A 12783-nucleotide genomic window follows, 5' to 3' on the forward strand; every position below is an offset into this window, starting at 1 on the left:
TCCTTGGTTACACACAGAAAATGCTCCAAGTATAGCTATGCATGCTTTTAGTTCACCAGATATGCCAGAACTACTTTGTATAGTAATACCGGAATGAATGCCTGCCCCCATATCCTTGGCTATACACAGAAAATGCCCCGAGTATAGCTATGCATGCTTGGAGGTCTCAAGATATGCCAGAACTACTTTGTATAGTAATACCGTAATGAATGCCCGCCCCCCATATACTTGGCTACACACAGAAAATGCCCCGCGTATAGCTATGCATGCTTGGAGGTCTCAAGATATGCCAGAACTACTTTGTGTAGTAATACCGTAATGAATGCCCGCCCCCATATCCTTGGCTATACACAGAAAATGCCTCGAGTATAGCTATGCATGCTTGGAGTTCTCCAGATATGCCAGAACTACTTTGTATAGTAATACCGTAATGAATGCCCGCCCCCGTATCTTTGGCTTCACACAGAAAATGCCCCGAGTATAGCTATGCATGCTTGGAGTTCTCCAGATATGCCAGAACTACTTTGTATAGTAATACCGTAATAAATGCCTGCCTCTGTATCCTTGGCTGCACACAAAAAATGCCCCGATTATAGCTATGCAGGTTTGCAGTTCTCCAGATATGCCAGAACTATTTTGTATAGTAATACCGTAATGAATGCCTGCCCCTGTATCCTTGGCTACACACAGAAAATGCCCCGAGTATAGCTATGCAGGCTTGGAGTTCACTAGATATGCCAGAACTACTTTGTATAGTAATACCGTAATGAATGCCCACCCCCGTATACTTGGCTACGCACAGAAAATGCCCTGAGTATAGCTGTGCAGGCTTGGAGTTCACTGATCTCAGTTACAATGAGCCAAAATATTCCACTAAGTGTTCCTGTGCATAGAATAATGTGGCTAAGCTTGTGCCATGTAGTAGGAGCATGTAGTAAGGATATATTGTAAGGTATTGATTTAATGCAGACATATAGTGCAAGAATGCATTTTTGAATCCCAGGCATAAGAATGCAAAAAAAAGGACTCAAGTGGTCACTGACTTGCAAACGAAATTTTATTGGACGCAATGCACATGTGTATGTAATGATTGTAGAAAGTAACAATAAGTAACGGCCATTTCACATATCATCCGTACCTCGTGTCCACATGCAAGAAAAAGATTCCATTCCAAGTCCAGGTATGTCATTCACTTCTGATGCAGCAAATAAGCATGGCTGATGCATGCATCCCTTTTTTGCAGTCTGCAAGGCTTTAACATTTTCTCTTGTAAGCCTATTCATTTCTAGTGTGACTGGGGTAAGCCGTTTGTTATGTATAAAAACATTAATGATATTGGTGTTTGCACTGCGGAGTATATGCCTTTCTATTGTGACTGGGGTAGGCCTTTTTTGAGGATAATACTGCTAAAGGTAATCAATAATGAATCTTTCAGTTTGCCCAGTGTAAATTGTGCAAAAAGAATTTTGTACACAACTGACTTCTTATATGAAATGAACTATTGCTTGCCTGGTTTTAGGTTTTCATTAAATTCTTTGTTTTTGACACAACCAGAGGTGGGATTTTTCTGTTTAAATTAGGGACAGTGTAATGACTTTTTCAGCTGTTTTTCTTTCTTGCATCATTCAAAAGCTCTATCCCCAAATTAATGAATACCAGGCTGTATAGCAGAGAAATATGAGAGTACAATTTAAAACTTAATTTTTTCTTATAGTACTTTCATTTTTTTAATGATGTACGGTGTCTGCAAACACTTACCTACAGTTAACTGCTGTGCCGCTTACTTTTTGTGCAGAACATGTGATAAAGATGCACATTCATGTTAAAACTGTAATTGAAAGGGCTAAAATAGCTTTAAATACAGTAAAATCAATAAATATGCTAAGTAAACTGGTTATATTTACCATAGAAGCAACAACATTTTTCGCCTGTAGTGACGCTGCCAATGTAATTGCCATTACAAGTGTAGCAAAGCCTTTGGTTCTGGCTTTTTATTTTGAAAGCATTTTAAAAGTGTATCAGTAAAAGTAGCTGCAATTTATTGAAAGTAAAGTGTGCTGCATTAAATTGATATGAACACAAATAACTCTCAGTGTGACACTGTGACATCATTGAAAAGGGGTATTCAGATGCTCCAAGTGGCGCAGTAGTTACGGTGCTCGACTACTTTTCCCAGGAATGCGGGATCGAATCCCTGCCTCGGTGGCCGCTTTTCGACGGAGGCGAAAAGCAAGGCGCCCGTGTGCTGTGCGATGTCAGTGCACGTTAAAGAACCTCAGGTGGTCGAAGTTTCTGGAGTCCTCCACTACAGTGTCTCTTACAGCCTTAGTCACTTTGGAATGATAAACCCCACAAACCAAACCAAACTATCATTCGGTATGAGTTATGTTCAGTCAGCGTTGAAAATGAAGTAAAGCAGTGCGGTTGTGCGATTTGAGGGCCTACACTGCGAAAACGTATGTTCTGGCTCCTAATACGATTGCGTGACAGTTCTGTCACTATCATCACGTCAATCACTTGAGGCTCTGCCCACTTGCGTAGCCCAATGCAGCAACACAATCTGAACATGTCGCCTGATTTTTACTGCTAAATTCCACTCATGTTTTTATCTGGTGGCTGTCCATTAAAATTGCATGACTTTTTTACTGATGAATGTACTTCTGTAGTCGGATGATACTCATGTCTACAGTAAACATCTTGCACAATTTCTCAGGGTGTCAGCAACTGGAAATTGTCAGGGAAATTTCATGTACCGGGAAAGATTAGGGAAATGTCAGGGAAATCATCAAAAATTTCACCAAGTCAGGGAAAATGGCACAATATATCTTGCAGTGCATTTTCATTTTAAGTTGGCACACAGCTAGTGCGTTATTCATGCAGGCTTTTTTTTTTTTTGCTGAGCGCGTGGCCCCTATCACAGCCGCGCAACAAGGCGACGCACGATATATTACTTTGATGCCAGCGCATGGCTGAGCTGCCGCAATAGAGAACTAATACGCACATGATTTGGGTACTCAATAAAACATGCGAAATCGCTGTGTGGGAGTAGTACGTGACAAAAAGCAGAAATAATCGCACCGGCAGCGGCCAGCGCGAAAGCGATCGGCGAGTTGAGCTACAGCTCAGCTACAACTGAGGTCCGTTTGGCACTCCAGTGGTTGACCACTCACGTCTTCGATCTCACCGCAGGTTCCGCACTTCGTGTACGCAATAAAATTGCTTAACACTTTCATGACCACAATAACAAACTCAGTACTGGCCTCGCATTACGCGCTAACGCCGAGATGAAACTCGCGTTGGGTCGTGGACTTTTCCCGACAGAATGGACCTTGCGCCGACCACTCAGTGCGTCATCTCCGTCGTAGAATCGTATGTGGTGGCGGCGTCAACTCAAAGTGTACTGTGATCTGGGATGGAATTCACGCTATAATTTGAACCTGCGGTGTCGTAATCGGGCAGTGTGGTTGATGTTCTCTGCACATCTGACAAATCTGGCACCGGCTGTAACTCAATTGTCCTGACGGCATGCCTGTGGCCGACGTCTTCTGGTTTTTTTCCTCCATGAGCTTTTGTTTCTCGCCCATTTTTTACGGCTTCCAAAGGCTCGTTGCGGGCACGGTTACAACATACTGTTTTCCGGCATCTCGATCACAGGGAAAAACTCTGCACAAAGCTGTGCATTGAGAAACACGAGCGCAAACGGAGACGTACATGAAGCGACGGCCATGGCAGCGAACGTAAGGCAGTAACAAAAAAAAATGATGCGCCGATCACGTCAGTCAAGGGGAAACGTGGTTCAAGCGCGCCACTTGACAGCTAATCAGAGACCATAAACTGCGTTCGGGAAATCGGCCCTCGCAGCCAGTCCGCTTAAGCGAAGTCATTTTGAGATGGTGCAAATTGCGCACAAAGAAAGCAGCCTTAAACCAAGCCAAGATGGCAGTGATCGGCGGGCTGCAACGCTCGCGGCACGCTTCGGAATTTATAACACAATAGCTTTACAAAAGTTAGCGCCATCTACTGAAAGAAACAGAAACTGTGTGCGGCGGCCATGTTTTGTTCAGTCCGCCCGCGCCTCTCATCGAGTACGCTGTCAACGTGCGCCTTCGTAGAACCCGTGCATGCACCGAAAGGTGCATTGGAATGCTCACAAGCGATTGTTTCATTTTTTAACATCACAGCAGTCGCTGTTAGCTCCAAGCTGTATTCGGAATGATGCCAGCATGTTGTTGCGTGCCTTTCTGCAGCCAGCCACCGTAGACGCACGGAATTAAGGTATACGCGTCTATGCGACCGTTCGTTTGCAGTCCTAATCGGCTTTACAAGGGTCACTTGCATCATGTAAAGCTTTACTGCACGTCCCTCTGACTGGGAGCTAGCTCACAGAATGTGCTATCACCTAAAACAGCAAGGTTAATTGTTTTGCGCGCTATGGAGCCTTGCGAACTTGAAGGATAAACTTATGCTGCGATGGAGGACACGGGAGAAGGAGCAATGCATGTGTAATGAATGCTATTGTGCAAATATGTTCTTTGAAAGATTTTGTATGTAGGTTCCATTTACCATTGTGTATTTGATTTAAGACACGGGCATGATTACCGAAACTACTTTTTACAGTCGTATGAAATGGTAGTGCTTGGTGCAGAGAGCAATACGGTTGTCTAGTGCGCCCGAGGTGCGTGTTTCACGCTGCAAAAGCAAGCGGCTGCCAAACCCGCGGCGTCTAGAAAAGCAGGAAAAGATGACATCCTACTAGTGTGTTGTAACATGCTCACGTACAGCCCGTTTCGACCGGTCCACGTCCAGAGCGCGCAGTTCAGGTTTTATACCTGCCAGCGCGGCCGATAAAATAATGAAGCATGCGCTTCACTTTTGTGTTTTTTCGAGCCACCCGATGGTTCGCTAATTCACAGCTACCTGAAATTCACTGGAATTTTTAAATATGTCGATTTCTTGTTTATTCCCTCTGTCAGAAAGTAAACGTTTGAAGCCGTAATCTCATATGAAAGCGCTGACATTGGAAGCTTCGAGGAACTCAAGGGAGGAAGAACTCGGCTGAAACGAAAAGAAATTTGAAAAGTCAACTCACATTACTGCAAAGTGTTTGTGCTTTGTGCAACTGGCTGTGTTCATAAAATCAGATTTATATTATATCATATCGTTATAGAAAAATTAGGGGGTCACTTAAGCTCCGCCGTTAAAGGTATAACGCGATAGTGTCTCTCTCTCATACACACACATGCACAATGTTTTCTTTCTTCGCGTGTTATATTTTAGCTCTGTTATTTATTTATTTATTTTATTTGCCAAATACTGCAGGCCCTAACTGGGCCCTAGCAGGAGGGGCGAAAAGAATACAACGCAGTGAAATATGAATTCATCAGAAGTAACATACTACACACAAGTGTAGTATGTTATATGTTGTTATGTATGTTATATGTTGTTATGTATGTTATATGTTGTTATGTATGTTATATTTCTATGTTATGTATATAATGTTATATTTCTATCATTTCTTTATTTATTTTTATTTTATTTGACATATATTTTTATACACCAATACGCATGCGTCAGCAACAATCAGCTTTCCATTCTGAGCAATTTGACACTTTTGAACACATTCTTCAATTATTTCAATTAATCAATTACATATTCTAAAGTTTCTTCCTTAGCATCACCAAGCACTGGTTTTTAATTCTGACACCTTTGAACCCTTACATTCCAATTTTTCCTTTTTTTTCGTTTCTTTATTTCATCAATTGATCAATTAATTACAAATATTTTATTAACTCGTCATCGCCTATCGCACACCAATCAATATTTAATCACTGGAAACACAAATTACCATGGCACTTTTTTTTTTACGCAGCCCCCGATTATTTCCGAGACTAATGCCAACTACTGCGTCGACGGCATGGGAAGGAAAGTGCTAAGCGCCAGTCCAACTTACGTCAAATTACGCATGATCCTTTTATCATAAAATAAAATGCATCCTTGCTCATTTCGCCAACCAAGTATCTTTCAGTGGTATGAGCGACGGTGATTGCACAAACCAAGCAAACAAACTCGTGATGATCTCTCATAGGCATTTAAGTAAACAGCAAAGGCGCATAGACAGAAAAAATCCACATTACAGAACTCTCTGGATACTGTACCTGGATAGGGATGGCGCTGCGGATTGCCGAGGAGGAGGGGGGGGGGGGGGGGGGGGGGGGGGGCATGCACGACTCTTAGAGCAATTTGTAACCGCTCAGCAGCGCGGCCGATGGGCCCCGCCACGTCTCGGCTGTCAAAATACGCTTCTAGGCGTCGCTAACAGAAACCGCCAGGGACCGAACAGAGGTCCAAGCACAGCACACTAGGTTAAAACGTGAAAAGCGCGAACAGAACGGCGAGCGCTGACGGACGGACACGAAGCGAACGGATGGAGTGAACAAAATATGGCGGTCAGCTCGGGATCAGCGTGCCGCTCATGGTTGCCTGACATACTTTTGTAAACCCTCTATTCCTCTTTTCGGAGGGCATTTCAAGGCTGCCGGGACGTTTCGAAAGCCGACTTTATTGCATTTCCTGACCGAATTCAGCGTTAATAATTTGAGTGCAGGTGCTCGAAAGGATAAGTGTTCCGAAAAATGAGTTTTTCTCAAAATCGATTTTTCACCATTTTCAACCGTTCTAAAACTCTAGTCTCCCCTTAATTAACTCTACGGCTGTTAACTTTAGGAATTTGTCGCCAAGAGCATGCTAAGAGAAGCGCACTCTTCCTCAAGACCGTTCGTGACCTAGGGTGCCTTGCATCGAGGCACCCTATATGCACCCAAATTTTGACCAATCAAAACCGCAGTTTTTGTGGTACATTGGGCCTATAAGAAATTTTTCAACTGGTAGTATCGAAGAGCTCTGCTGAGGCTGGCACCAGTGTGCTTTTAATTTCCACTAAACTTGCGATGTTTTTACCCGTCATTTACACTAATAACAGCCTTCCACTATTGTAAACTGCAGAATATTAATAAATAGCCTTTTGTTGCGAATTATTCGTCTATGCTCATTATCATCAGCAACTACATTTTTGACCCTCTTCACTGGTCAGAGACCTGAAATAATCAGGGAAAACCCAGAAAAGTCAAGGATTTGGAAGATAGTGGTTTCTTAGACACCCTGTTTCTCCATGACAGAAAGTACACTGCTCTTTTCTTCTTACCTGATTATGATCATCATACCAAATTACGATTTTAAGAATTTCAATTCCCCTGGGCAATTTGATGTGGGTAAATATCAAAAAATGGGTTCGTTTACTGTTTAACACAGTAATACATATGCTGCATACCCTGGCTCATAGTTGGAAACTGCTGTCTTCTTAAGTTGTATCCTACTGTATTCGACACAGTCATTAAAACAAAACAACGGAACAGATTTATTGTCCCCTGTTTGACAGCACTCGCTCGTATTGCGTACAAAACACACACTACCCAAAAAGGGTCCGTTTCGATGGCGTCATGGTTCATTTGGTCCCTCTCAACACACCCTCTCCCACCAAATGTCCGAGGTAGGAAGGGCCGAGTAACCCGAGAGCAGCGAAGCAGAGCACCCCCCGTAAGAGCCTGAGGCGGGAGCCCTGAGAGGGTCTGCACGCATTCCGTGCGTGGGCCAAAAGAGCGTGGTGTCTCTGTCGACAACATTCGGCCATCCTTTTCTTTTCAACCGCCTTTGGTTGGAATGGGGTCTTGCATTTTCTCTTTTTTTTTTTCTTGCTCGTAATCCACTTGATCGTCGTCGCTTTCGGTGTCTTCTGAAGAGGAATCGCCGCTGGCCGCGGTTTCCAGTGCGAAGCGCCTCATCCAGTCCGCTGCCACGATGCCTTCGTAGAATCGCCGGGTACGCTGTACTTCGATGAAGTTTTGCATTTTGTATCAGTCGTTGGGAAGCGTTTCCACGACTATGTACGGTCACCGATACTTTGGGCACAGCTTGCGCGACTCTCCCGTTGTAACTGGCTCCCTCTCAATCAACACCATGCCGCCTGATTGGTAGCTTGGCGCTGTCTTTCATCGCTTGTTTAAACTCTCTGTCTCCTGGTCCCGACAAATATTGTCAATTGCCATCTCCTGTTGCTTAAGCAGGCTGGCGTCAAGCTCCAGAGGCGATGGCGTCATCAACTGGTTCTGTCACGTTTCGTGGGTGAAAGTTAAAAAGCAGACTGAATGGCGTCACCTTCGTAGCTTGGTTTACGGTGTTGTTGATTCCCCATTGCACTTGTGTTAGAGTTTCGTCCCAGTCCTTTCCGTTGCCTGGTTCTGATAGACTGGCAATGGCGGGCGTTATCATTCTATAGTACCTCTCGACCTTTCCGTTGGCCCTAGGTGTGCTCGTTGCATTTTTCACGTGAATTATGTTGAGCGACTTGCAATACTTCTCGAATTGTCGGCTGGTGTAAGCGGTTTCCTGGTTGGTGATCAGTCTTCGCAGAGCCCCGAAAGTGGCAACAAGGTCTGTGAGAAAACCCTTTGCATAGCTTGACTCGGTGCTTCTCACAGCGCGAGTATTCACAAACTTTGTAAAGCCATCCACTGCCATATTGACGTGCGTATTGCCGTTAGTGCTACGGATAAATGGGTCCAAGTGATCCATATGGATCGTGTCAAATGGCACGGCCGCTTTTTCGATGCTGTGCAGCCTGCCTGTTTTTTTTTCCAGAAGGAGCTTTCCGATACAAACATTCTAAACAGCATGAGATGTGCTGTACCGTTGCATCCTTGGAAACCAATATTTGCTTTCTAGCAAGGCCATGGTTTTGTCAACTGCGAAGTGTCCCACATCGTTGTGACACCATCTCACGATTTGCCAACGTGCCGCTCATGGCACCACCCATAACAAGCGCTCCTCACCGTTGTTGCATGATCTCCTGAAAAGCACGCTTTCTACCAGGGCGTACTCTTTTCTTATGCGGCACGCTTCTTTAGTCTTCGCCGATCCCTTCAAGGTCTCGGCAATAGACTGTAACATAGAGTCTGTTTTCTGTGCTACCATCAGCCAGTCATTGTCAGTGAGCTCCGTTATAAAGACATTAATGCCTCTTGCAACATCAGTCTCTTCAGCTTCCGAGGCGGGCGCCCTTCTGAGGGCATCAGCATGGCTCATTGAAGCTCCCGGTAGGTGGTCAACATCAAACGTGTATTCTTGCAGCTTCAGGTACAACCTGCCCATACGTGGCACCAGATCCCCCTTTGACAAGGCAGCCCTGAGAGAGCTGCAGTCTGTAACAATGAGGAACTTGGTTTCGTACAAGTATGGCCTAAGTTTTTTAATAGTCCATACAACAGCTAATGCTTCAAGTTCGTACGAGTGGTACCGTTCCTCGTCTCGTACTGCTACAGCTGACATACATAACGGGATGAATTTTACTGTCCACTTTTTGCTGCAACAGCACTCCCCGAGAACTACCCTGCACGCATCTGTGTGCACTTCCGTCTTCGCTCCAGGTGCGTAAAGTGCCAGCATTGGCCTACTCATTAGGTGTCTTTGTAGTTCCCTAAATGCAGCCTCTTGATCATCGTTCCAGCACCAGCACTGTCCCTGACAAAGCAGAGTCATAAGTGGCTTTGCTATCTTAGTGAATCCGGTCACAAAGCATCTGAAATAGCTGCAAAGGCCCAAGAAACATCAGCGATCGTGGATGTTTGCCATTGTAGGTAAATTAGCGATGCCTTTCAGCTTGAGACTGTGGGGGTTGATGCCCGAAGCCAAAATCTTGTAACCCAAGTAGATATTATGAATTTGAGTGCGTTTATATGCTTGTATTTCTTTTTGGTTTTCCCACCCTGCTATGATCTGTACCAGATCGCAGTATCTATAAATAAATAAATAAATAAATAATTTTCTCTTGGATGAACGAGCACTTTTCCAAGCGCAGTGTAAGGCCAGCAGCCCGCAGGACTTCAAGTACCTGTGTCAAGTTGTCTAATCCCTCTTCAAACGAAGTCGAGGGAATCAGCAAGTCATCCATGTATGCCATAACTTGTGTGTCTGAGCGATGGCTCAGACACACATTGGCTATGGCTTAGGTTAAGCCTGGCTATGGCTTAGGTTAAGCCTGGATATCCAAAGCGAAAGGGTTCAGTGATTCGCAAAGTTTCAACGTGTAGTCTGCACACCAGCGAGTCTTTGTCTCTTCTTCCATGGCGTCGTCGGCGTCACTCTGTTGGCTGCTGGTACAGTGGTAGGCGCGGCTAATATCCGCCTTTCAGCCTCTTGCCGTCGCCGTTTAGCGATGTGTTCCTCTCTTTGCTGAGTTGTTTCATTCGCTCGTTTCGTCCTGTCCTTTTCATTTCGCTTGTCCTTTCTGCTGTGCAACTGTTCGGCGTCTTTGCTAGTTGCCGGTTCGTCATTTCTTTGTCGTCATTTAGCAAGGCGAGCCTCCCGCTATTCTGGCATTTTGGTAGCTAGTTTGGCCTTGCGCTTCTCGTATAATCGCTGCCTCTCAGCCAACTTCCAAGCCGCCACTTCGGGATCTTCTTTCATGGCAAGGCGTCTGCATTCCTTCTACGGGCGCTGCTATATATATACCTTGCAGCATTATCAGATGAACTGCAGCGAAGGGTGAAACGAGGGCTAGAAGGTGGGGTATGTGCAGTAGCGTCATATGAGGAAGTCGAGCGCACACCGGTGCTCACTCTGTAAACACGCGCAGAGCGCGCAGCACCGGCGAAGGTCGACCAGCGGAGTCTCGCTCGACGGCAGCTGCGCCGACCACCTGCGCCTCTCCTATTGAGGTCACTCGGCGAGTTCGCGCATGCGCAGCTGTGGCTAAAAGGGATCACACGCACGCCAGACGCAGTGTTGGCTAACCTAGTGAAGCTTTTCGCTTCAAAAGGGAAGATGCTAGGCCTGTTCGTTACTGCATATTAAACCACAGCCTTGTAGTGGCACTAGGAGCTGGCACTAGATGTGATGATGATAGCTACAGCCCATGGGCCATTCTCACAGAAACAGTGGTTTGTTTGTTTGACGAGACAGTTGCGACTCTGTTAATTTTAGCTGAATGCGTAATACTGATGTTCCTAAATTATAGAAGAAAAAATAAAATATGTGCATTATTTTGAAATATACGCTATATTGAAATTCATAATTCTCAAATACTTTTACATTGAAACATGGGAAATCTGCTGAGGGTTTTTAAAAAATTTGTTAATTTGAATAATTAGTTCATGTAGTGTTTGTAGTAACGAGATTGGATTGTAACTTAAAAAGTGTATTCTACTGTAGTTCAAAGTTGTTTTAGAAATAAAAGTGGGCTCTTTTATTTGAAGTCAGCATTTTTGATTGATGATACTGATGCTTACTGCTTAGCTTGCACGTTGATACCTTAGTTTACATGGCGATTTTGATGAAAGATGAAATATCTTTAGCACTAAATGCGCAGTTGAGCTAGCTTTTCAATGTATGAAGCGGACAGATCATTGCTGTAATTGTAGGGTGAGGCTGCAAAGTTGCAGATGGCTACACGTGTGATTATTCTGCAGTTCTTAAAGGAATAAAATTAATTGGTAAGTCTAAGATGTAGCATAGAAAGAAGTCATAGGAGCATTGTCAAAAAGAAAAGGGAATTCACTTACATGAGCAAGCTGTCCTATTACTTGCTGATGAGGTTGCTTTTTTAATTTGTTGATAGCCACACTTTAATATCTTTATCCATTTTCTGCTTTTGCAGGTGCGTCTGAACCTTCAGTTCAGCCTGTGTTTATTTTATTGTCTATTGTAATAAATATAACTGGTTGTTTTAGAAAGTGCTTGTCTGTCTCTCTCATTTCGTCCTCATTTTCTTGTGGAATTTCACTTTCCTTGAAGGGTCGTTCAAATAATATTTGTATTAATATTCTAATGCAATACAGCCAAACCCACTATAGTACCCGTTTTAACAGTATATCAGATATAACAATGAGCAGCTGCTGCACCGTCAAATTTGCCATGTGTTCTTTGGTAACATAAACCACTTATTACAATAGTGTCATATTATCGGTTATAAAAATCAAATATGGTCACTTTAAATCAACAAAAACGTGGAAATGCGGTGACCACAAAAGAGCGCTCATACGTGGAGACGCTAACAAGATCGATGCAGTGATAGTAAAAAAAAAAAAGATTGGTACAGAGCACGTCGAGCCAATATGTTGATCATGTGCATGGGGAAAGTTGCATGCCGCGGAGATGCGGGGTAAGACGGAGTGCTTTCTCACGTAGAGGAGGAGGAAAGGTGCAACGCACTGTTAGGAACGGTCATTTTGAGGGAGAGCTTTGAGCACTCCCCTTTCCGTCCTCTCTGCATCTGCATGGTGGAGCAGTCTATTCTGAGGGTGCGCTGACCATGGTGCACTCCACTATTCTCTCCTATTTGCTTCCTTCAGGCCTCCACTTTGCGGCTGCACATGTTTTGTGGCAGGCGTGCAGCAACATTCGTGCACGTGTCTAGCGTGGTTCTCCTAGTGGGCCATCATTGTTGCCATGATCTTGCTGGCCCTGGATTTTCCATGAATAGCAATGGAGAATCCTCCTTCAGGAAATGCGACACAACTGGCGCAGAGGAGGAGCGAACGGCAATACCGCTAGAAGTTAAGCGGAACATTGTACGCGAACGCAAGGACAACGTAAAGGTGTGCTACTTGGTGCTCAATTACAGCCTAATGCAACTGACAATATTGACAATCATCCGCAACATGCTCAAGATTGAGAACAAAAGTGATGCCAGTGCTACTCCTGCAATGTACGACGGCTGGAAAAGGCTTTGAC

At 44.4% G+C, this 12783-nt stretch overlaps 1 protein-coding gene across 4 annotated transcripts in view; it reads left to right on the plus strand.

Moving 5' to 3' along the window:
* The window catches only part of LOC146172847 (uncharacterized), a 47917-nt gene that overhangs the window by 3978 nt on the left and 31156 nt on the right, over nt 1–12783 (plus strand). Inside the window, exon 2 of one of the 4 annotated variants that reach the window (XM_084583661.1) lies at nt 1004–1180. The exons of the other annotated variants lie outside the window; for them this stretch is intronic. The gene's annotated coding sequence lies outside the window, so the exon portion shown is untranslated. The remainder of the gene's footprint in view (nt 1–1003; nt 1181–12783) is intronic. 4 annotated transcript variants of the gene reach the window in all.

The sequence above is a fragment of the Amblyomma maculatum genome, chromosome 11 (genome assembly GCF_055883805.1).
Source record: "Amblyomma maculatum isolate TAMU_Amacu chromosome 11, ASM5588380v1, whole genome shotgun sequence".
Classification (NCBI taxonomy): Eukaryota; Metazoa; Arthropoda; class Arachnida; order Ixodida; family Ixodidae; genus Amblyomma; species Amblyomma maculatum.